General features: G+C 60.8%; 2 non-coding genes across 2 annotated transcripts; both read left to right on the plus strand.

Moving 5' to 3' along the window:
- Positions 1–12,571: 12,571 nt before the first annotated feature.
- Positions 12,572–12,690, plus strand: LOC131861373 (5S ribosomal RNA). Its single transcript, XR_009360447.1, has one exon. It is a non-coding gene; the product is annotated as a 5S ribosomal RNA (ribosomal RNA).
- Positions 12,691–20,482: 7,792 nt separating this feature from the next.
- Positions 20,483–20,601, plus strand: LOC131861379 (5S ribosomal RNA). The gene has a single exon (XR_009360453.1). It is a non-coding gene; the product is annotated as a 5S ribosomal RNA (ribosomal RNA).
- Positions 20,602–25,000: the final 4,399 nt, after the last annotated feature.

Below are 25,000 nucleotides of genomic sequence, written 5' to 3' on the forward strand. Positions count from 1 at the left end.
GACATGGAAAAGACTCGAGAAGAGAGCTCGCTCACGGGAGAGAGAAGCCAAGGAGACCACGAGAGTGCTGAGAGTGGGACAGCGCTGAATAGGCGGGAGAAGCCTGCGCGTATAAACGGAGATATATATCCAATTGCAACGAAGGAACGTGCCAAAGATCGAGAACAATGGCAGAAATGCTAGTAACGTGCACTTCGGGACCAACGCATCACCGGAAGACAACCGCCAAACATCGAAAGAGTCGCGATGCTCCGCAACCTACGTGCAAAGCGGTCGCACACCGGGTAAGGGAGTGAGAGCCCCAAACATAGCTGGGCGAGGCGCTCACTCCGCTCTTTAATATCTCGTTAATACCGCCAAGGAAATGGCACAAGCACACACACACAAGCATCCTCGGAAGAGGACAGTTCGAGTGACAGGTCAAATCCAAGAGTTCCGAAGACTACCTCCAGGAACAATCGGGAACAAGACCGATTACAAGTCGTCGAGTCTGTTACTGGGCGAACACGAGATGCGCACAGGAAATCGATCAGCCCTCACAATGGCCCAAGGCCAGAGATCGGACTGCTACGATTTACCCCAACAATCATCGTGCCACTCTTCGCAGAGAGGTGATAGACGCCAACGAGCCCGCGCATAGCAATCGAGGTGTAAAAAGGGCGTTGAAGGCAGGAAGCCTGGACGAAAGAGGCTACGAGGTCACCTCGAAGCGGTCTAAGAATCGGGCGCACTTGGGGCGACTACCAGTGCCAACCCCTTATCCCGCGGTGCGTCCGACACACAGAAATTTCCAAGGCGGCCAAGGAGCCTCCCCGCATAGCAATCGGGGTGTGAGGTTACGGATGCAGCATTGATAGCAATCGAGGTGTGAGGCGAAGGATGCAGAAGTGAGAGCCGAGGGATGTAGCAGAGATAGCAATCGGGGTGTGTGATGCAGAAGAGATAGCAATCGAGGTGTGCGGTGGGAAGGGCCCAGCAGCCAGAATGCATGAAGCGACGGATGAAGCAGTGATGACAACCGGGCTGTGAGGAGAGGAGGGATGCAGCCAAGAAAGCAATCAGGGCTCGAGGCAAGGGATGCATCAAGGATAGCAATCATGTTGTGAGGCGAGATTCCAAAGGCTAAACGTGAGAGGCTGCAGGGTCGACTCAGAGAGGTCTATGCATGTGAGAGGCTGAAAGCAAGGTCGACTCGGAGCGGTCTATGCATCGGGCGCGCTTGGGGCGACTACCAGTGCCAACCCCTTATCCCGCGACGCGTCCGACAAAGAGAACGTTCCAAGGCGGCAGAGGAGGTTACCAGCCGAAGGATGCAGTAGCAATAACAGGTATAGTTCCGCGGCGGCCGAGAAGACTCACCGCATAGGAATCGGGATGCGAGGCGAGGGATGCGGCGGGAAGGCCCCGACGGCTAAACGGAAGAGGCTGCAGGGCCGCCTCGGAATGGTCCAAGCATCGGATGCGATTGGGACGACTACCAGTGCCAACCCCTTATCCCGCGATGCGTCCGATACACAGATAGTTCCAAGGCGGCCGAGGAGCCTCACCGCATATCAATCGGGGTGCGAGGCGAGGGATGGGGCGGGAAGGCCCCAACGGCTAGACGGAAGAGGCTTCAGGGCCACCTCGGAATGGTCCAAGCATCGGACGCGCTTGGGGCGACTGCCAGTGCCAACCCCTTATCCCGCGATGCGTCCGATACACAGATGGTTCCAAGGCGGCCGAGGAGCCTCACCGCATAGCAATCGGGGGTGCGAGGCGAGGGATGGGGCGGGAAGGCCCCAACGGCTAGACGGAAGAGGCTTCAGGGCCGCCTAGGAATGGTCCAAGCATCGGACACGCTTGGGGCGACTACCAGTGACAGCCCCCTATCCCGCGATGCGTCCGATACGAAGATGGTTCCAAGGCGGCCGAGGAGCCTCACCGCATAGCAATCGGGGTGCGAGGTGGGGGATGCGGCGAGATGGCCCCAACGGCTAGACGGAAGAGGCCACGGGGCCGCGTCGGAATAGTCCAAGCATCGGACGCGCTTGGGGCGACTACCAGTGACAACCCCTTATCCCGCGATGCGTCCGATACGAAGATAGTTCCAAGGCGGCCGAGGAGCCTCACCGCATAGCAATCGGGGTGCGAGGTGGGGGATGCGGCGAGATGGCCCCAACGGCTAGACGGAAGAGGCTGCAGGGCCGCCTCGGAATAGTCCAAGCATCGGACGCGCTTGGGGCCACTACCAGTGACAACCCCTTATCCCGCGATGCGTCCGATACGAAGATAGTTCCAAGGCGGCCGAAGAGCCTCACCGCATAGCAATCGGGGTGCGAGGTGGGGGATGCGGCGAGATGGCCCCAACGGCTAGACGGAAGAGGCCACAGGGCCGCCTCGGAATAGTCCAAGCATCGGACGCGCTTGGGGCGACTACCAGTGACAACCCCTTATCCCGCGATGCGTCCGATACGAAGATAGTTCCCAGGCGGCCGAGGAGCCTCACCGCATAGCAATCGGGGTGCGAGGCGAGGGATGCGGCGAGATGGCCCCAAAGGCTAGACGGAAGAGGCTGCAGGGCTGCCTCGGAATAGTCCAAGCATCGGACGCGCTTGGGGCGACTACCACTGCCAACCCCTTATCCCGCGATGCGTCCGATACACAGATAGTTCCGAGGCGGCCGAGGAGGTGGGGGATGCGGCGAGATGGCCCCAACGGCTAGACGGAAGAGGCTGCAGGGCCGCCTCGGAATAGTCCAAGCATCGGACGCGCTTGGGGCGACTACCAGTGACAACCCCTTATCCCGCGATGCGTCCGATACACAGATAGTTCCGAGGCGGCCAAGGAGCCTCACCGCATAGCAATCGTGGTGCGAGGTGGGGGATGCGGCGAGATGGCCCCAACGGCTAGACGGAAGAGGCTGCAGGGCCGCCTCGGAATGGTCCAAGCATCGGATGCGCTTGGGGCGACTACCACTGCCAACCCCTTATCCCGCGATGCGTCCGATACACAGATAGTTCCAAGGCGGCCGAGGAGCCTCACAGCATAGCAATCAGGGTGCGAGGCGAGGGATGCGGCGAGAAAGCCCCAACGGCTAGAGGGAAGAGGCTTCAGGTCCGCCTCGGAATGGTCCAAGCATCGGACGCGCTTGGGGCGACTACCAGTGACAACCCCTTATCCCGCGACGCGTCCGATACACAGATAGTTCCAAGGCGGCCGAGGAGCCTCACCGCATAGCAATCGGGGTGCGAGGCGAGGGATGCGGCGAGAAGGACCCAACGGCTACACGGAAGAGGCTTCGGGGCCGCCTCGGAATGGTCCAAGCATCGGACGCGCTTGGGGCGACTACCAGTGACAACCCCTTATCCCGCGACGCGTCCGATACACAGATAGTTCCAAGGCGGCCGAGGAGCCTCACCGCATAGCAATCGGGGTGCGAGGCGAGGGATGCGGCGAGAAGGACCCAACGGCTACACGGAAGAGGCTTCGGGGCCGCCTCGGAATGGTCCAAGCATCGGACGCGCTTGGGGCGACTACCAGTGACAACCCCTTATCCCGCGACGCGTCCGATACACAGATAGTTCCAAGGCGGCCGAGGAGCCTCACCGCATAGCAATCGGGGTGCGAGGCGAGGGATGCGGCGAGAAGGACCCAACGGCTAGACGGAAGAGGCTTCGGGTCCGCCTCGGAATGGTCCAAGCATCGGACGCGCTTGGGGCGACTACCAGTGACAACCCCTTATCCCGCGACGCGTCCGATACACAGATAGTTCCAAGGCGGCCGAGGAGCCTCACCGCATAGCAATCGGGGTGCGAGGCGAGGGATGCGGCGAGAAGGACCCAACGGCTAGACGGAAGAGGCTTCGGGTCCGCCTCGGAATGGTCCAAGCATCGGACGCGCTTGGGGCGACTACCAGTGACAACCCCTTATCCCGCGACGCGTCCGATACACAGATAGTTCCAAGGCGGCCGAGGAGCCTCACCGCATAGCAATCGGGGTGCGAGGCGAGGGATGCGGCGAGAAGGACCCAACGGCTAGACGGAAGAGGCTTCGGGTCCGCCTCGGAATGGTCCAAGCATCGGACGCGCTTGGGGCGACTACCAGTGACAACCCCTTATCCCGCGACGCGTCCGATACACAGATAGTTCCGAGGCGGCCGAGGAGCCTCACCGCATAGCAATCGGGGTGCGAGGCGAAGGATGCGGCGAGAAGGACCCAACGGCTAGACGGAAGAGGCTTCGGGTCCGCCTCGGAATGGTCCAAGCATCGGACGCGCTTGGGGCGACTACCAGTGACAACCCCTTATCCCGCGACGCGTCCGATACACAGATAGTTCCAAGGCGGCCGAGGAGCCTCACCGCATAGCAATCGGGGTGCGAGGCGAGGGATGCGGCGAGAAGGACCCAACGGCTAGACGGAAGAGGCTTCAGGGCCGCCTCGGAATGGTCCAAGCATCGAACGCGCTTGGGGCGACTACCAGTGACAACCCCTTATCCCGCGACGCGTCCGATACACAGATAGTTCCGAGGCGGCCGAGGAGCCTCACCGCATAGCAATCGGGGTGCGAGGCGAGGGATGCGGCGAGAAGGACCCAACGGCTAGACGGAAGAGGCTTCAGGGCCGCCTCGGAATGGTCCAAGCATCGGACGCGCTTGGGGCGACTACCAGTGACAACCCCTTATCCCGCGACGCGTCCGATACACAGATAGTTCCGAGGCGGCCGAGGAGCCTCACCGCATAGCAATCGGGGTGCGAGGCGAGGGATGCGGCGAGAAGGACCCAACGGCTAGACGGAAGAGGCTTCAGGGCCGCCTCGGAATGGTCCAAGCATCGGACGCGCTTGGGGCGACTACCAATGACAACCCCTTATCCCGCGACGCGTCCGATACACAGATAGTTCCGAGGCGGCCGAGGAGCCTCACCGCATAGCAATCGGGGTGCGAGGCGAGGGATGCGGCGAGAAGGACCCAACGGCTAGACGGAAGAGGCTTCAGGGCCGCCTCGGAATGGTCCAAGCATCGGACGCGCTTGGGGCGACTACCAGTGACAACCCCTTATCCCGCGACGCGTCCGATACACAGATAGTTCCGAGGCGGCCGAGGAGCCTCACCGCATAGCAATCGGGGTGCGAGGCGAGGGATGCGGCGAGAAGGACCCAACGGCTAGACGGAAGAGGCTTCAGGGCCGCCTCGGAATGGTCCAAGCATCGGACGCGCTTGGGGCGACTACCGTTGCCAACCCCTTATCCCGCGATGCGTCTGATACACAGATAGTTCCGAGGCGGCCGAGGAGCCTCACCGCATAGCAATCGGGTTGCGAGGCAGATTATTGGGAAGGGAACCCCCTGGGATGCGGCTCAAGCAGTGCCCAAAGGGACTGGAATGCGGAATCACATCGAGAGACCCAAATGCTATACGAGGGCTCAAATCGAATTATCGATTTGGCCACGACATGGACGCATCGGAACGACTACCTTTGCCGAACCACTCGCAATTGCATCCATACCGAAACCAATAGACATTTCCGTTAGAGCCCTCGCATAGCATTCGGGAATCTCGCATGCCCCTCTAAATCGACCAATGCTGGCGCTCAATGAAAATCCGAGCGCTACCACCGTTCGAGCGCCAGCATTGGTCGAGTTAGAGGGGCACGGGGGAGAATGCTCCAGTCAACACCTCCCCTATATAAGTTATTTGTCCGATTCTCGCACAACCGTAGTCTGCCTCGTCGAATCAAACAACGGTCCCAGATTCCGACTTCCGTTCCGTAGAGACCCAAAAGCTAGATGGAGGCTCGCAAGAAAGAGAGTCGGCGCATAGCAATCGGGTTTCTCGAACGTTTAGGGACCGAGCTCACTTGCGGATAGGGCAAAATCCGCCAAGCAACCCAAAAGCTAGACGGGGGCTCGAATCGAATCGCCTAGGCGGCCACAACAACGACGTGTTGGATCGACTACCAGTGCCAAACCATTCAGCAAGACTAGTCTGTGTCGAGGCCGGATAGAGATTCTCAGAGAGCGCCCGCATAGCATTTAGGAGACCTGCCGCGTCCCTCACACTCGACAAATGGTGGTGCACGTTTATAAATCCGAGCGATCCCAACCCTTTCAAGCACCAACATCGGTCGAGATAGAGGGGCACGGAGGGGGCTGCGTGAGACAACACAGTCCCCTATATAAGTTATTTGTCCGATTCTCACACATCCGAAGAATGGTCATCAAATCGGACAACAGCCCAAACTTCCGACTTCCGTCCCAGAAAGCCCAAGAGCTATCTAAAACGTTCATGGCCGGAACTCGATCGCGGCTATACCAGTCCGCCAAGCAACCCAAAAGCTAGACTGGAGCTCTAGTCGAATCACCTCTGTGGCCATTGCAAGGACGTGTTGGAGCGACTACCATTGCCGAACCATTCCGCAGGTCGAGTCCATACCAAGGCCGCATAGAGATTCACGATGAGCTCCTGCATAGCAATCAGGAGACTTGCCGTGTCCATCACAATCGATAAATCCTGGTGCAAGATTTTTGCATCCGAGCGCTCCAACCAGTCGAGCACCAGCATCAATCGACATAAACGGGCACGGGGGGAGGATGCTCGAGAACACTACCTCCCCTATATAAGTTATTTGTCCGATTCTCAAGCAGCCGAAGTCTGGTCATCGAATCGGGTCAAAGACCACAACTTCCGACTTTACCCACAATGCAAGTCATCGAATCGAACATCGGCCCCCGAGTCGGACTCCATGCGTATGTCAGGTCATCGGACCCAAATTCCGCCTTCCTGCGCATGGCGGGCCATCAATATCAACTCGGTCATCGGACCCAAACTCCGCCTTTTTGCGTATGGCACGCCTTCAAATCGGTCATCGGACCCAAATTCCGCCTTCCTGTGCATGGCGGGCCATCAACATCAACTCGGTCATCGGACCCAAATTCCGCCTTTCTGCGCATGGCACGCCATCAACTCGGTCATCGGACCCAAATTCCGCCTTCCTGCGCATGGCAGGTCATCGGACACAAATTCAGACCTCGCCAATATGCCTACGTATCGAATCGGTCATCGGACCCAACTTCCGACTTCATCCATACTGTAGGGTCTTTGAGGTTGGCGCGGTGCGCTCAACCCAGGGAGTCGACCCATCGAAGCATACACCTCCCCTATATAAGCTATTTGTCCGATTCCCACACCTGTGTAGTTTGCACCTCTGACCAGGACATCGACCCCAACTTCCGAACTCGACTGCAACGACGGCACCAGCGCCTTGGTGCGCACCTTGCGACGCACAGTCCCAACATTCGCCTTCCTGCACATGGCAGGTCATCGGACCCAAATTCCGACCTCGCGAGTATGCCTACATATCGAATCGGTCATCGGACCCAACTTCCGACTTCATCCATACCGTAGGGTCTTTGAGGTTGGCGCGGTGCGCTCAACCCGGGGAGTCGACCCAACGAAGCATACACCTCCCCTATATAAGCTATTTGTCCGATTCCCACACCTGTGTAGTTTGCACCTCCGATCAAGACATCGACCCCAACTTCCGAACTCGCCTCCAACGACCGAACCAGCGCCTTGGTGCGCACCTTGCAACGCACAGTGCCAACATTCGCCTTCCTGCACGTGGCAGGTCATCGGACCCAAATTCCGACCTCGCGAGTATGCCTACATATCGAATCGGTCATCGGACCCAACTTCCGACTTCATCCATACCGTAGGGTCTTTGAGGTTGGCGCGGTGCGCTCAACCCGGGGAGTCGACCCAACGAAGCATACACCTCCCCTATATAAGCTATTTGTCCGATTCCCACACCTGTGTAGCTTGCACCTCCGATCAGGACATCGACCCCAACTTCCGAACTCGACTAAAAAGACCGCACCAGCGCCTTGGTGTGCACCTTGCAACGCACAGTGTCAACATTCGCCTTCCTGCACATGGCAGGTCATCGGACCCAAATTCCGACCTCATGAGCATACCTACTAATCGAATCGGTCATCGGACCCAACTTCCGACTTCATCCATACCGTAGGGTCTTTGAGGTTGGCGCGGTGCGCTCAACCTGGGGAGTCGACCCATCGAAGCATACACCTCCCCTATATAAGCTATTTGTCCGATTCCGACACCTGTGTAGTTTGCACCTCCGCTCAGGACATCGACCCCAACTTCCGAACTCGCCTGCAACGACCGAACCAGCGCCTTGGTGCGCACCAAAAGTGCGCACTTTTGGAGGGCACTTTTGTGCGCTCCAAAGGTGCGCACTTTTGGAGGGCACTTTTCTGCGCTCCAAAGGTGCGCACTTTTGGAGGGCACTTTTTGGAGGGCACTTTTCTGCGCTCCAAAGGTGCGCACTTTTGGAGGGCACTTTTTGGAGGGCACTTTTCTGCGCTCCAAAGGTGCGCACTTTTGGAGGGCACTTTTTGGAGGGCACTTTTCTGCGCTCCAAAGGTGCGCACTTTTGGAGGGCACTTTTTGGAGGGCACTTTTCTGCGCTCCAAAGGTGCGCACTTTTGGAGGGCACTTTTTGGAGGGCACTTTTCTGCGCTCCAAAGGTGCGCACTTTTGGAGGGCACTTTTTGGAGGGCACTTTTCTGCGCTCCAAAGGTGCGCACTTTTGGAGGGCACTTTTTGGAGGGCACTTTTCTGCGCTCCAAAGGTGCGCACTTTTGGAGGGCACTTTTTGGAGGGCACTTTTCTGCGCTCCAAAGGTGCGCACTTTTGGAGGGCACTTTTTGGAGGGCACTTTTCTGCGCTCCAAAGGTGCGCACTTTTGGAGGGCACTTTTTGGAGGGCACTTTTCTGCGCTCCAAAGGTGCGCACTTTTGGAGGGCACTTTTGTGCACTCCAAAGGTGCGCACTTTTGGAGGGCACTTTTCCTGTGCTCCAAAGGTGCACACCTAGGTGAGCACCTTCGACCACACCTTGTAGCACACCAAACTCTGACTTTCGACTTCATCCGCAATGCAGGGTCTTTGAGGTTGGCGCAATGCGCACAACCAGGGGAGTCGACCCATCAAACCCAACACCTCCCCTATATAAGCTATTTGTCTGATTCTCATACATGCGTAGCCTGCAGGAGCAATTAGGACATCGACCCCAACTTTCGGCTTCTAAACGAAAACAAGGTCTTTGAGGTTGGTGTAATGCGAACAACTAGGGGAGTCAACCCATCAAACCCAACACCTCCCCTATATAAGCTATTTGTCTGATTCTCATACATGTGTAGTCTACAGGAGCAATTAGGACATCGACCCCAACTTTTGACTTCTTAACGAAAACAAGGTCTTTGAGGTTGACGTAATGCGCACAACCAGGGGAGTCGACCCATCAAACCCAACACCTCCCCTATATAAGCTATTTGTCCGATTCTCATACATGTGTAGCCTGCAGGAGCCATTAGGACATTGACCCCAACTTTTGACTTCTTAACGAAAACAAGGTCTTTGAGGTTGGCGTAATGCGCACAACCAAGGGAGTTGACCCATCAAACCCAACACCTCCCCTATATAAGCTATTTGTCTGATTCTCATACATGTGTAGCCTGCAACAACGATTAGGACATCCACCCCAACTTCTGAATTCGTCTGCGTTGACCGCACCAAAGGTGCACGCCTTGGTGCTCACCAAAATCCGACTTCCGACTTCTTCTGCTATGCGGGGTCTTTGAGGTTGGCGCAGTGCGCACAACCAGGGGAGTCAACCCACCGAATGCAACACCTCCCCTATATAAGCTATTTGTCTGATTCTCATACATGCGTAGACTGCAGCAATGATTAGGACATCCACCCCAACTTTTGACTTCTTAAACAAGACAGGGTCTTTGAAGTTGGTGCAGTGCACACAACCAGGGGAGTCGACCCATCAAACGCAACACCTCCCCTATATAAAGCTATTTGTCCGATTCTCATACGTGTAGTCTGCAGCAGCGATTAGGACATCGACCCCAACTTCCGAATTCGTTTGCATTGACCGCACCAAAGGTGCACGCCTTGGTGTGCACCCTGGAGTGCACTTTGGTGCTCACCTCGGTGCACACTTTGGTGTGCACCTCGGTGTGCACCAAAGGTGCGCACCTTGGAGCGCACCAAAGGTGTACACTTTGGAGCGCACCACATAGGGTCTTTGAGAGGTTGGCGCAGTGCGCACACCAAGGTGGGTGTTGAGGTGCGTGCCGAGGTGGGTGGGTGCTAGGGTGCGCTCCATGGTGGGTGCCAGGGTGGGTGCGTGCTAGGGTGGATTCCAAAGAGGGTCATAGGGTGGGTGCCAAGGTGGGTTGGTGATATAGTGGGTTCAAAGGTGGGTACTAGGGTGGGTTCCAAGGTGGGTCACAAGTTGGGTGCCAGGATGCGTGGGTGTTAGGTTGGGTGCCAAGGTGGGCTCCTGCGTGGGTGGGTGCTAGGGTGGGTTTCAAGGTGGACGCGAGGGCGGGTGCCAAGGTGGGTAACAAGTTGGGTGTTAGGATGGGTGAGTGCTAGAGTGGGTGCCAAGGTGGGTGGGTGCTAAGGTGGATGCCAAGGTGGTTCACAGGGTGGGTGGGTTCTAGGGTGAGTTCCAAGGTGGGTCACAGGTTCAGTGCTAGGGTGGGTGTCAAGGCGGGTGTCGAGGTGCCTGGGTGCTAGGGTGTGGATGCCAATGTGGGTCATAGGGTGGGTACTAGGGTGGGCTGCAATGTGGGTGCCAAGGTGGGTAACATGCTCGGTGGGTTCTAAATTGGGTGCCAGGGTGGGTGTGCACCCACCTTGCCCGAGGTGGGTGCCAAGGTGCCAGTGTGGGTGGGTGCTAAGGTGGATGCCAAGGTGGGTGAGAAGGTGGGTGATAGGTTGAGTGGTAGGATGGGTGGGTGCCAAGATGGGTCACAGGGTGGGTGCAAGGGTGGGTAGGTGCTAGGGTTGGTGTCAGGGTGGGTGGGTGCTAGGTTGGGTTCCAAGGTGGGTGCGAGGGTGAGTGTCAAGGTGGGTCACAGGTTAGGTGCTAGGATGGGTGAGTGCTAGGGTGCAAAGGTGCCAGGGTGGGTGCTAGGATGGGTCGATGCTAGGGTGAGTGGCAAGGTGGGTCCACAAGTGTCAAGGTGGGTGCCGAGGTGGGTGCCAAGTCGGCGACTGCTATGGTGGATGCCAAGGTGGGTCACGGGGTGGGTGCCAAGTTGCTAGGTTGGGTTCCAAGGTGGGTGCCAACGTGGGTGCTAGGGTGCGTGGGTTAAAGGGTGTGTCACAACGTGGGTGCCAGGATGGGTGCGCACCCACACTGGCCAAGACGGGTGCGGGTGCAAGGTTGGGTTCCAAGCCCGGTCACAGGCTGGGTGCTAGGATGGGTGGGTGCCAAGGTGGGCACCAGGGTGGGTGCACCCACCCTGGCCAAGGTGGGTCACGGGGTGGGTCCTAGGGTGGGTAACGGGGTGGGTACTAAGGTGCGTGCCAAGGTGGGTCATAGGGTGGGTGCCAAGGTGGGCACCAGGGTGGGTGTGCACCAACCCTAGCCAGGGTAGGTCACGGGGTGGTTGTCGGGGTGGGCGTCAAGGAGCCAAGGTGGGTGGCAAGTAGCCAAGTTGCGTGCCAAGGTGGGTGTCGGGGTGGGTGCCAAGGATCCAAGGTGGGTGCCAAGGAACCAAGGTGGGTGTCTGGGTGGGTGCCGAGGTGGGAGCCAGGGTGGGTCCCAAGGTGAGTGCAAAGGTGGGTGCCAGGGTCAAGGTGAGTGCCAATGTGGGTTCCAAGGTGCCAGGGTCAGGGTGAGTGCCAATGTGGGTTCAAAGGTGCTAAGTTGGGTGCGAGGTTGGGTGCGAGGGTGGGTGGGTGCCAAGGTGTGCTAGGTGGAAGCCCGGGTGGGTCGGCATCCCATGGGTGTCGAGTTGGGTGCCTGATGGGTGCTTCTTGTCAAGTTTTAGTCGTCGGGACTCATTTCGAGCCTTAGAGGTCGTTTCTTGTCCGGTTGCCCTGTCTTCGACCTGGGAACCCAATTTTGGTCCTCGGGTCCCATTTTTTTTTGTCTCGCATCCCACTTTTGGCCTGTGGCCTTTTCGGGGTCGATTCTCGTTTTGGGCATCAGAGCATGTTTCTTCTCCTAAAACCCAATATTTGTTTATTAAGTCTCGGAACACATTTTTGTTCTCGTGGACCCATCATGGGTCTTGGAACGCATTTGTGGTCCTTGGGTCCCATTTTGCATCCCGAAACTTGTGTTTTGGTGCTTGATCCCTATTTTGGGTGCCCACCTTGCACCAAGTGCGCACCCGGGGCAAACCGAGCGCCTTGGTGCACCGGGGCAAGATCGAGCGTGCACCCGAGGCGCCCCGAACATGCACCAAGGTGCACTCGGCCCACATGTGAGCGCAGGTCGTTGCGCCCGAGGTGGTGTGTGGGCACCGCGTTGCAGACGGGACACTGCACGCACACGACGCCCCCTCCAGGTGCACGCACGTAGGCCGGGCCGGGTGCACACCCGACGCCCTAGCAAGGTGCGCGCACCCGGGCAGGGCTCACACTTGGCGAACGGGGCGCACTTCGCGAGGGAGGGTGTGCACCTCGACGGGGGTGGGTGGCCGGGGTGGATTCGCACGTGGGTCGCGGTTTGCTAAGTACACACTGCGACAAGCTCATAACGGGTGCGATCATACCAGCATTAGTGCACCGGATCCCATCAGAACTCCGCAGTTAAGCGCGCTTGGGCCGGAGTAGTACTGGGATGGGTGACCTCCCGGGAAGTCCCGGTGTTGCACCCTTTTTTAGTTTTTCGCCGGGCGTCGCAATGCTATTTGAATAAACCTTTTGCCCGTTTGCGTTCTCGTCGGGGCCGGGCCGGGCCGGGGTGCGCTGCCCGCACTACCGCGCGCGCGGGGGCGACACCGAGCGCGCACCCGAGGCACCCCGAGCACACAGGCCACGGTGCAACCCGGGCGTTGTGCGCGCACCCCGGTGCGCCCGAGGTGCTGCGCGCGCACCCAGGTGAAATCGGTGTGCACCTCGGCCAGTGCGCGCTCGGTCGAGTCGCGCACGTTGGCCAAGGTGCACGGTGATGTTTCTTACTCTAAGGTTCCGCACCAGACGCCCGGGACAGGTGAGCGAAGCTGGGCGGGGCCGGGTGCGCGGCCGGGGCAGGTGCACGCAGCTGGAGAGAGCTTTGGAGCACACTTCGGAGCGCACCAATGATGCGCTCCATTCAAAAGTTTCCTGAAAAGGCAAAAAAAGTTGAGATTATAGAATTTCCCACTTGAGAGATTGTAAAAAAAAAAAATTTAAAATGAAGGAAACGCGGGTGCCAAGGTGTGCGCAGCCCAGCCAAGGTGTGCGCACCAAGGCGCCCACCCTGGCGAAGGTGCACGCAAGGTGCGCACCCGAGGCAAACCGGACAATTAACCCAACTTTCGACTTCGCGCGCACCTTGGAGCGCACTTCGGAGCGCTCCTTGGTGCGCACCAATCTTGGGCACCTCGGAGTGCACCATGGCGCCCACCAAGGTGCGCACCCGGGGCAAACCGAGCTCCGACTTCGTGCGCACCTTGGAGCGCACGAAAGGTGCGCACCATGGCGCCCACCAAGGTGCGCAGCCCAGCCAAGGCGTGCGCATCAAGGTGCGCACCCTGGCGAAGGTGCGCACCCGGGGCAAACCGAGCTCCGACTTCGTGCGCACCTTGGAGCGCACAAAAGGTGCGCAACCCAGCCAAGGTGTGCGCACCCCGGTCAAACCGAGCTCCGAATCGTGCGCACCAGAGGTGCACGCCATCGTGCGCACCTTGGAGCACACTTCGGAGCCCTCCTTGGTGCGCGCCGATGTTGCGCACCTCGGAGCGCACCCGGGGAAAACAATGCAATTAACCCGACTTTCGACTTCGTGGGCACCTCGGAGCGCTCTCGGGTTCGCACCTCGGAGCACACCGAGGTGCGCACCTTTGATGCGCTGCCTTCACCAATTTCCAGAAAAGGCAAGAAAACATTGAGAAGGTGTGCGCACCGAGGTGCCCACCCTGGCGAAGGTGCACGCGAGGTGCGCACCCGGGGCAAACCGGGCTCCGACTTCGTGCACGCCGCACCTTGGAGCACACTTCGGAGCGCTCCTTGGTGCGCACCAGGGCGCGCAACCCAGCCGAGGTGCCCACCCCGGCGAAGGTGCACGCGAGGTGCGCACCCGGGGCAAACCGGGCTCCGACTTCGTGCACGCCATGGTGCCCACCGCGGCGAAGGTGCACGCGAGGTGCGCACCCGGGGCAAACCGGGCTCCGACTTCGTGCACGCCGCACCTTGGAGCACACTTCGGAGCGCTCCTTGGTGCGCACCATGGTGCCCACCAGGGCGCGCAACCCCGCCGAAGGTGCACGCGAGGTGCGCACCCGGGGCAAACCGGGCTCCGACTTCGTGCACGCCGCACCTTGGAGCACACTTCGGAGCGCTCCTTGGTGCGCACCATGGTGCCCACCAGGGCGCGCAACCCCGCCGAAGGTGCACGCGAGGTGCGCACCCGGGGCAAACCGGGCTCCGACTTCGTGCACGCCATGGTGCGCACCGCGGCGAAGGTGCGCACCCGGGGCAAACCGGGCTCCGACTTCGTGCACGCCGCACCTTGGAGCACACTTCGGAGCGCTCCTTGGTGCGCACCAGGGCGCGCAACCCAGCCGAGGTGCCCACCCCGGCGAAGGTGCACGCGAGGTGCGTACCCGGGGCAAACCGGGCTCCGACTTCGTGCACGCCGCACCTTGGAGCACACTTCGGAGCGCTCCTTGGTGCGCACCATGGTGCCCACCAGGCCGCGCAACCCAGCCAAGGTGTGCGCACCAAGGTGCACGCGAGGTGCGCACCCGGGGCAAACCGGGGTCCGACTTCGTGCACGCCGCACCTTGGAGCACACATCGGGGCGCTCCCGGGTTCGCACCGGCGTTGCGCACCGTGGTGGGCACCTCGGAGCACACCAAGGTGGGCAGCGAGGTGCGCACCTTTGATGCGATGCCTTCACTAATTTCCATAAAAGGCAAAAAAAAAACGAGATTTTAAAATTTCCGTTTTGAAAGATAGTGAGAAAAAGGGAATGCTGGTGCCATCTTGAGCCCGCCCTGGTGCGCAGCCCAGCCAAGGTGTGCGCACCAAGGTGCCCACCCTGGCGAAGGTGCGCGCCCGGGCAATTAACCCAACTTCCAACTTCGCGCGCGCCAGGGTGGGAGCGCACCCAACAACCGGGCCTGGGAAGAGCCAATGCGAGAAACCCCACCAAACGCTCTGACAAAAAAAGAGGGGGCGCTCCAGTAACCCCGCTTCGGAGCGCACCCTGGGCAAACCCAGCCAAGGTGCCCACCCCGGCCAAGGTGCAGGCGAGGTGCGCACCCGGGGCAAACCGGGCTCCGACAACGTGCACGCCGCACCTTGGAGCACACTTCGTAGCGCTCCCGGGTGCGCACCTCAGAGCACACCAAGGTGGGCAGCGAGGTGCGCACCTTTGATGCGCTGCCTTCACTAATTTCCAGAAAAGGCAAAAAAAAAAGGAGATTTTAAAATTTCCGTTTTGAAAGATAGTGAAAAAAACGGAACGCGCGTGCCATCTTGAGCCCGCCCTGGTGCGCAGCCCAGGTAAGGTGCCCACCCTGGCAAAGGTGCGCACCCGGGCAATTAACCCTACTTCCGACTTCGTGCGCGCCAGGGTGGCAACCGGGCCTCGGAAGAGCCAATGCGAGAAACCCCACCAAACGCTCCGACAAAAAAAGAGGCGGCGCTCCAATAACCCCGCTTCGGAGCGCAGCCGGGGCAAACCCAGCCAAGGTGCCCACCCCGACGAAGGTGCACGCGAGGTGCGCACCCGGGGCAAACCGGGCTCCGACAACGTGCACGCAGCACCTTGGAGCACACTTCGAAGCACTCCCGGGTGCCCACCGGCGTTGCGCACCGTGGTGGGCAGCGAGGTGCGCACCTTTGATGCGCTGCCTTCACTAATTTCCAGAAAAAGGCAAAAAAAAATGAGATTTTAAAATTTCCGTTTTGAAAGATAGTGAAAAAAAAGGAACGCGGGTGCCATCTTGAGCCCGCCCTGGTGCGCAGCCCAGGCAAGGCATGCGCACCAAGGTGCCCACCCGAGGTGCACACCCGGGGCAAACCGGGCTCCGACTTCGTGCAGGCCGCACCTTGGAGCACACTTCGGAGCGCTCCTTGGTGCGCACCATGGTGCCCACCAGGGCGCGCAACCCAGCCAAGGTCTGCACACCAAGGTGCCCACCCCGGCGAAGGTGCACGCGAGGTGCGCACCCGGGGCAAACCGGGCTCCGACTTCGTGCACGCCATGGTGCCCACCGCGGCGAAGGTGCACGCGAGGTGCGCACCCGGGGCAAACCGGGCTCCGACTTCGTGCACGCCGCACCTTGGAGCACACTTCGGAGCGCTCCTTGGTGCGCACCATGGTGCCCACCAGGGCGCGCAACCCAGCCAAGGTGTGCGCACCAAGGTGCACGCGAGGTGCGCACCCGGGGCAAACCGGGGTCCGACTTCGTGCACGCCGCACCTTGGAGCACACATCGGAGCGCTCCCAGGTTCGCACCAGCGTTGCGCACCTTTGATGCGCTGCCTTCACTAATTTCCAGAAAAGGCAAAAAAAAACGATATTTTAAAATTTCCGTTCTGAAAGATAGTGAAAAAAACGGAACGCGGGTGCCATCTTGAGCCCTTCCTGGTGCGCAGCCCAGGCAAGTTGTGCGCACCAAGGTGCCCACCCTGGCGGAGGTGCGCGCCCGGGGCAAACCGGGCTCCGACTTCGTGCACTGCATGGTGCCCACCAAGGCGCGCAACCCAGCCAAGGTGCCCACCGCAGCGAAGGTGCACGCGAGGTGCACACCCGGGGCAAACCGGGCTCCGACTTCGTGCACGCCGCACCTTGGAGCACACTTCAGAGCGCTCCTTGGTGCGCACCAGGGCGCGCAACCCAGCCGAGGTGCCCACCCCGGCGAAGGTGCACGCGAGGTGCGCACCCGGGGCAAACCGGGCTCCGACTTCGTGCACGCCATGGTGCCCACCGCGGCGAAGGTGCGCACCCGGGGCAAACCGGGCTCCGACTTCGTGCACGCCGCACCTTGGAGCACACTTCGGAGCGCTCCTTGGTGCGCACCATGGTGCCCACCAGGCCGCGCAACCCAGCCAAGGTGTGCGCACCAAGGTGCACGCGAGGTGCGCACCCGGGGCAAACCGGGGTCCGACTTCGTGCACGCCGCACCTTGGAGCACACATCGGGGCGCTCCCGGGTTCGCACCGGCGTTGCGCACCGTGGTGGGCACCTCGGAGCACACCAAGGTGGGCAGCGAGGTGCGCACCTTTGATGCGATGCCTTCACTAATTTCCATAAAAGGCAAAAAAAAAACGAGATTTTAAAATTTCCGTTTTGAAAGATAGTGAGAAAAAGGGAATGCTGGTGCCATCTTGAGCCCGCCCTGGTGCGCAGCCCAGCCAAGGTTTGCGCACCAAGGTGCCCACCCTGGCGAAGGTGCGCGCCCGGGCAATTAACCCAACTTCCAACTTCGCGCGCGCCAGGGTGGGAGCGCACCCAACAACCGGGCCTGGGAAGAGCCAATGCGAGAAACCCCACCAAACTCTCTGACAAAAAAAGAGGGGGCGCTCCAGTAACCCCGCTTCGGAGCGCACCCTGGGCAAACCCAGCCAAGGTGCCCACCCCGGCCAAGGTGCAGGCGAGGTGCGCACCCGGGGCAAACCGGGCTCCGACAACGTGCACGCCGCACCTTGGAGCACACTTCGTAGCGCTCCCGGGTGCGCACCTCAGAGCACACCAAGGTGGGCAGCGAGGTGCGCACCTTTGATGCGCTGCCTTCACTAATTTCCAGAAAAGGCAAAAAAAAAAGGAGATTTTAAAATTTCCGTTTTGAAAGATAGTGAAAAAAACGGAACGCGCGTGCCATCTTGAGCCCGCCCTGGTGCGCAGCCCAGGTAAGGTGCCACCCTGGCAAAGGTGCGCACCCGGGCAATTAACCCTACTTCCGACTTCGTGCGCGCCAGGGTGGCAACCGGGCCTCGGAAGAGCCAATGCGAGAAACCCCACCAAACGCTCCGACAAAAAAAGAGGCGGCGCTCCAATAACCCCGCTTCGGAGCGCAGCCGGGGCAAACCAAGCCAAGGTGCCCACCCCGACGAAGGTGCACGCGAGGTGCGCACCCGGGGCAAACCGGGCTCCGACAACGTGCACGCAACACCTTGGAGCACACTTCGAAGCACTCCCGGGTGCCCACCGGCGTTGCGCACCGTGGTGGGCAGCGAGGTGCGCACCTTTGATGCGCTGCCTTCACTAATTTCCAGAAAAAGGCAAAAAAAAATGAGATTTTAAAATTTCCGTTTTGAAAGATAGTGAAAAAAAAGGAACGCGGGTGCCATCTTGAGCCCGCCCTGGTGCGCAGCCCAGGCAAGGCATGCGCACCAAGGTGCCCACCCGAGGTGCACACCCGGGGCAAACCGGGCTCCGACTTCGTGCAGGCCGCACCTTGGAGCACACTTCGGAGCGCTCCTTGGTGCCCACCAGGGCGCACCCGGGGCAAACCGGGCTCCGACTTTGTGCACGCCGCACCTTGGAGCACACATCGGAGCGCTCCCAGGTTCGCACCAGCGTTGCGCACCTTTGATGCGCTGCCTTCACTAATTTCCAGAAAAGGCAAAAAAAAACGATATTTTAAAATTTCCGTTCTGAAAGATAGTGAAAAAAACGGAACGCGGGTGCCATCTTGAGCCCTTCCTGGTGCGCAGCCCAGGCAAGTTGTGCGCACCAAGGTGCCCACCCTGGCGGAGGTGCGCGCCCGGGGCAAACCGGGCTCCGACTTCGTGCACTGCATGGTGCCCACCAAGGCGCGCAACCCAGCCAAGGTGCCCACCGCAGCGAAGGTGCACGCGAGGTGCGCACCCGAGGTGCACACCCGGGGCAAACCGGGCTCCGACTTCGTGCACGCCGCACCTTGGAGCACACTTCAGAGCGCTCCTTGGTACGCACCAGGGCGCGCAACCCAGCCAAGGTGCTCACCCCGGCGAAGGTGCACGCGAGGTGCGCACCCGGGGCAAACCGGGCTCGGACTTCGTGCACGCCGCACCTTGGAGCACACATCGGAGCGCTCCCAGGTTCGCACCAGCATTGCGCACCTTTGATGCGCTGCCTTCACTAATTTCCAGAAAAGGCAAAAAAAAGAAAAAAATGAGATTTTAAAATTTCCGTTTTGAAAGATAGTGAAAAAAACGGAACGCGGGTGCCATCTTGAGCCCGCCCTGGTGTGCAGCCCAGGCAAGTTGTGCGCACCAAGGCACCCACCCTGGCCAAGGTGGGTCACGGGGTGGGTCCTAGGGTGGGTAACGGGGTGGGTACTAAGGTGCGTGCCAAGGTGGGTCATAGGGTGGGTGCCAAGGTGGGCACCAGGGTGGGTGTGCACCAACCCTAGCCAGGGTAGGTCACGGGGTGGTTGTCGGGGTGGGCGTCAAGGAGCCAAGGTGGGTGGCAAGTAGCCAAGTTGCGTGCCAAGGTGGGTGTCGGGGTGGGTGCCAAGGATCCAAGGTGGGTGCCAAGGAACCAAGGTGGGTGTCTGGGTGGGTGCCGAGGTGGGAGCCAGGGTGGGTCCCAAGGTGAGTGCAAAGGTGGGTGCCAGGGTCAAGGTGAGTGCCAATGTGGGTTCCAAGGTGCCAGGGTCAGGGTGAGTGCCAATGTGGGTTCAAAGGTGCTAAGTTGGGTGCGAGGTTGGGTGCGAGGGTGGGTGGGTGCCAAGGTGTGCTAGGTGGAAGCCCGGGTGGGTCGGCATCCCATGGGTGTCGAGTTGGGTGCCTGATGGGTGCTTCTTGTCAAGTTTTAGTCGTCAGGACTCATTTCGAGCCTTAGAGGTCGTTTCTTGTCCGGTTGCCCTGTCTTCGACCTGGGAACCCAATTTTGGTCCTCGGGTCCCATTTTTTTTTGTCTCGCATCCCACTTTTGGCCTGTGGCCTTTTCGGGGTCGATTCTCGTTTTGGGCATCAGAGCATGTTTCTTCTCCTAAAACCCAATATTTGTTTATTAAGTCTCGGAACACATTTTTGTTCTCGTGGACCCATCATGGGTCTTGGAACGCATTTGTGGTCCTTGGGTCCCATTTTGCATCCCGAAACTTGTGTTTTGGTGCTTGATCCCTATTTTGGGTGCCCACCTTGCACCAAGTGCGCACCCGGGGCAAACCGAGCGCCTTGGTGCACCGGGGCAAGATCGAGCGTGCACCCGAGGCGCCCCGAACATGCACCAAGGTGCACTCGGCCCACATGTGAGCGCAGGTCGTTGCGCCCGAGGTGGTGTGTGGGCACCGCGTTGCAGACGGGACACTGCACGCACACGACGCCCCCTCCAGGTGCACGCACGTAGGCCGGGCCGGGTGCACACCCGACGCCCTAGCAAGGTGCGCGCACCCGGGCAGGGCTCACACTTGGCGAACGGGGCGCACTTCGCGAGGGAGGGTGTGCACCTCGACGGGGGTGGGTGGCCGGGGTGGATTCGCACGTGGGTCGCGGTTTGCTAAGTACACACTGCGACAAGCTCATAACGGGTGCGATCATACCAACGTTAGTGCACCGGATCCCATCAGAACTCCGCAGTTAAGCGCGCTTGGGCCGGAGTAGTACTGGGATGGGTGACCTCCCGGGAAGTCCCAGTGTTGCACCCTTTTTTAGTTTTTCGCCGGGCATCGCAATGCTATTTGAATAAACCTTTTGCCCGTTTGCGTTCTCGTCGGGGCCGGGCCGGGCCGGGGTGCGCTGCCCGCACTACCGCGCGCGCGGGGGCGACACCGAGCGCGCACCCGAGGCGCCCCGAGCACACAGGCCACGGTGCAACCCGGGCGTTGTGCGCGCACCCCGGTGCGCCCGAGGTGCTGCGCGCGCACCCAGGTGAAATCGGTGTGCACCTCGGCCAGTGCGCGCTCGGTCGAGTCGCGCACGTTGGCCAAGGTGCACGGTGATGTTTCTTACTCTAAGGTTCCGCACCAGACGCCCGGGACAGGTGAGCGAAGCTGGGCGGGGCCGGGTGCGCGGCCGGGGCAGGTGCACGCAGCTGGAGAGAGCTTTGGAGCACACTTCGGAGCGCACCAATGATGCGCTCCATTCAAAAGTTTCCTGAAAAGGCAAAAAAAGTTGAGATTATAGAATTTCCCACTTGAGAGATTGTAAAAAAAAAAAATTTAAAATGAAGGAAACGCGGGTGCCAAGGTGTGCGCAGCCCAGCCAAGGTGTGCGCACCAAGGCGCCCACCCTGGCGAAGGTGCACGCAAGGTGCGCACCCGAGGCAAACCGGACAATTAACCCAACTTTCGACTTCGCGCGCACCTTGGAGCGCACTTCGGAGCGCTCCTTGGTGCGCACCAATCTTGGGCACCTCGGAGTGCACCATGGCGCCCACCAAGGTGCGCACCCGGGGCAAACCGAGCTCCGACTTCGTGCGCACCTTGGAGCGCACGAAAGGTGCGCACCATGGCGCCCACCAAGGTGCGCAGCCCAGCCAAGGCGTGCGCATCAAGGTGCGCACCCTGGCGAAGGTGCGCACCCGGGGCAAACCGAGCTCCGACTTCGTGCGCACCTTGGAGCGCACAAAAGGTGCGCAACCCAGCCAAGGTGTGCGCACCCCGGTCAAACCGAGCTCCGAATCGTGCGCACCAGAGGTGCACGCCATCGTGCGCACCTTGGAGCACACTTCGGAGCCCTCCTTGGTGCGCGCCGATGTTGCGCACCTCGGAGCGCACCCGGGGAAAACAATGCAATTAACCCGACTTTCGACTTCGTGGGCACCTCGGAGCGCTCTCGGGTTCGCACCTCGGAGCACACCGAGGTGCGCACCTTTGATGCGCTGCCTTCACCAATTTCCAGAAAAGGCAAGAAAACATTGAGAAGGTGTGCGCACCGAGGTGCCCACCCTGGCGAAGGTGCACGCGAGGTGCGCACCCGGGGCAAACCGGGCTCCGACTTCGTGCACGCCGCACCTTGGAGCACACTTCGGAGCGCTCCTTGGTGCGCACCAGGGCGCGCAACCCAGCCGAGGTGCCCACCCCGGCGAAGGTGCACGCGAGGTGCGCACCCGGGGCAAACCGGGCTCCGACTTCGTGCACGCCATGGTGCCCACCGCGGCGAAGGTGCACGCGAGGTGCGCACCCGGGGCAAACCGGGCTCCGACTTCGTGCACGCCGCACCTTGGAGCACACTTCGGAGCGCTCCTTGGTGCGCACCATGGTGCCCACCAGGGCGCGCAACCCCGCCGAAGGTGCACGCGAGGTGCGCACCCGGGGCAAACCGGGCTCCGACTTCGTGCACGCCGCACCTTGGAGCACACTTCGGAGCGCTCCTTGGTGCGCACCATGGTGCCCACCAGGGCGCGCAACCCCGCCGAAGGTGCACGCGAGGTGCGCACCCGGGGCAAACCGGGCTCCGACTTCGTGCACGCCATGGTGCGCACCGCGGCGAAGGTGCGCACCCGGGGCAAACCGGGCTCCGACTTCGTGCACGCCGCACCTTGGAGCACACTTCGGAGCGCTCCTTGGTGCGCACCAGGGCGCGCAACCCAGCCGAGGTGCCCACCCCGGCGAAGGTGCACGCGAGGTGCGTACCCGGGGCAAACCGGGCTCCGACTTCGTGCACGCCGCACCTTGGAGCACACTTCGGAGCGCTCCTTGGTGCGCACCATGGTGCCCACCAGGCCGCGCAACCCAGCCAAGGTGTGCGCACCAAGGTGCACGCGAGGTGCGCACCCGGGGCAAACCGGGGTCCGACTTCGTGCACGCCGCACCTTGGAGCACACATCGGGGCGCTCCCGGGTTCGCACCGGCGTTGCGCACCGTGGTGGGCACCTCGGAGCACACCAAGGTGGGCAGCGAGGTGCGCACCTTTGATGCGATGCCTTCACTAATTTCCATAAAAGGCAAAAAAAAAACGAGATTTTAAAATTTCCGTTTTGAAAGATAGTGAGAAAAAGGGAATGCTGGTGCCATCTTGAGCCCGCCCTGGTGCGCAGCCCAGCCAAGGTGTGCGCACCAAGGTGCCCACCCTGGCGAAGGTGCGCGCCCGGGCAATTAACCCAACTTCCAACTTCGCGCGCGCCAGGGTGGGAGCGCACCCAACAACCGGGCCTGGGAAGAGCCAATGCGAGAAACCCCACCAAACGCTCTGACAAAAAAAGAGGGGGCGCTCCAGTAACCCCGCTTCGGAGCGCACCCTGGGCAAACCCAGCCAAGGTGCCCACCCCGGCCAAGGTGCAGGCGAGGTGCGCACCCGGGGCAAACCGGGCTCCGACAACGTGCACGCCGCACCTTGGAGCACACTTCGTAGCGCTCCCGGGTGCGCACCTCAGAGCACACCAAGGTGGGCAGCGAGGTGCGCACCTTTGATGCGCTGCCTTCACTAATTTCCAGAAAAGGCAAAAAAAAAAGGAGATTTTAAAATTTCCGTTTTGAAAGATAGTGAAAAAAACGGAACGCGCGTGCCATCTTGAGCCCGCCCTGGTGCGCAGCCCAGGTAAGGTGCCCACCCTGGCAAAGGTGCGCACCCGGGCAATTAACCCTACTTCCGACTTCGTGCGCGCCAGGGTGGCAACCGGGCCTCGGAAGAGCCAATGCGAGAAACCCCACCAAACGCTCCGACAAAAAAAGAGGCGGCGCTCCAATAACCCCGCTTCGGAGCGCAGCCGGGGCAAACCCAGCCAAGGTGCCCACCCCGACGAAGGTGCACGCGAGGTGCGCACCCGGGGCAAACCGGGCTCCGACAACGTGCACGCAGCACCTTGGAGCACACTTCGAAGCACTCCCGGGTGCCCACCGGCGTTGCGCACCGTGGTGGGCAGCGAGGTGCGCACCTTTGATGCGCTGCCTTCACTAATTTCCAGAAAAAGGCAAAAAAAAATGAGATTTTAAAATTTCCGTTTTGAAAGATAGTGAAAAAAAAGGAACGCGGGTGCCATCTTGAGCCCGCCCTGGTGCGCAGCCCAGGCAAGGCATGCGCACCAAGGTGCCCACCCGAGGTGCACACCCGGGGCAAACCGGGCTCCGACTTCGTGCAGGCCGCACCTTGGAGCACACTTCGGAGCGCTCCTTGGTGCGCACCATGGTGCCCACCAGGGCGCGCAACCCAGCCAAGGTCTGCACACCAAGGTGCCCACCCCGGCGAAGGTGCACGCGAGGTGCGCACCCGGGGCAAACCGGGCTCCGACTTCGTGCACGCCATGGTGCCCACCGCGGCGAAGGTGCACGCGAGGTGCGCACCCGGGGCAAACCGGGCTCCGACTTCGTGCACGCCGCACCTTGGAGCACACTTCGGAGCGCTCCTTGGTGCGCACCATGGTGCCCACCAGGGCGCGCAACCCAGCCAAGGTGTGCGCACCAAGGTGCACGCGAGGTGCGCACCCGGGGCAAACCGGGGTCCGACTTCGTGCACGCCGCACCTTGGAGCACACATCGGAGCGCTCCCAGGTTCGCACCAGCGTTGCGCACCTTTGATGCGCTGCCTTCACTAATTTCCAGAAAAGGCAAAAAAAAACGAGATTTTAAAATTTCCGTTCTGAAAGATAGTGAAAAAAACGGAACGCGGGTGCCATCTTGAGCCCTTCCTGGTGCGCAGCCCAGGCAAGTTGTGCGCACCAAGGTGCCCACCCTGGCGGAGGTGCGCGCCCGGGGCAATCCGGGCTCCGACTTCGTGCACTGCATGGTGCCCACCAAGGCGCGCAACCCAGCCAAGGTGCCCACCGCAGCGAAGGTGCACGCGAGGTGCGCACCCGAGGTGCACACCCGGGGCAAACCGGGCTCCGACTTCGTGCACGCCGCACCTTGGAGCACACTTCAGAGCGCTCCTTGGTGCGCACCAGGGCGCGCAACCCAACCAAGGTCTGCACACCAAGGTGCTCACCCCGGCGAAGGTGCACGCGAGGTGCGCACCCGGGGCAAACCGGGCTCGGACTTCGTGCACGCCGCACCTTGGAGCACACATCGGAGCGCTCCCGGGTTCGCACCAGCATTGCGCACCTTTGATGCGCTCCAATAACCCCACTTCGGAGCGCACCAGAAACCCCACTGGACGCTTGGGCAAAAA

Source organism: Cryptomeria japonica, unplaced genomic scaffold, assembly GCF_030272615.1.
Source record: "Cryptomeria japonica unplaced genomic scaffold, Sugi_1.0 HiC_scaffold_26, whole genome shotgun sequence".
Taxonomy (NCBI): Eukaryota; Viridiplantae; Streptophyta; class Pinopsida; order Cupressales; family Cupressaceae; genus Cryptomeria; species Cryptomeria japonica.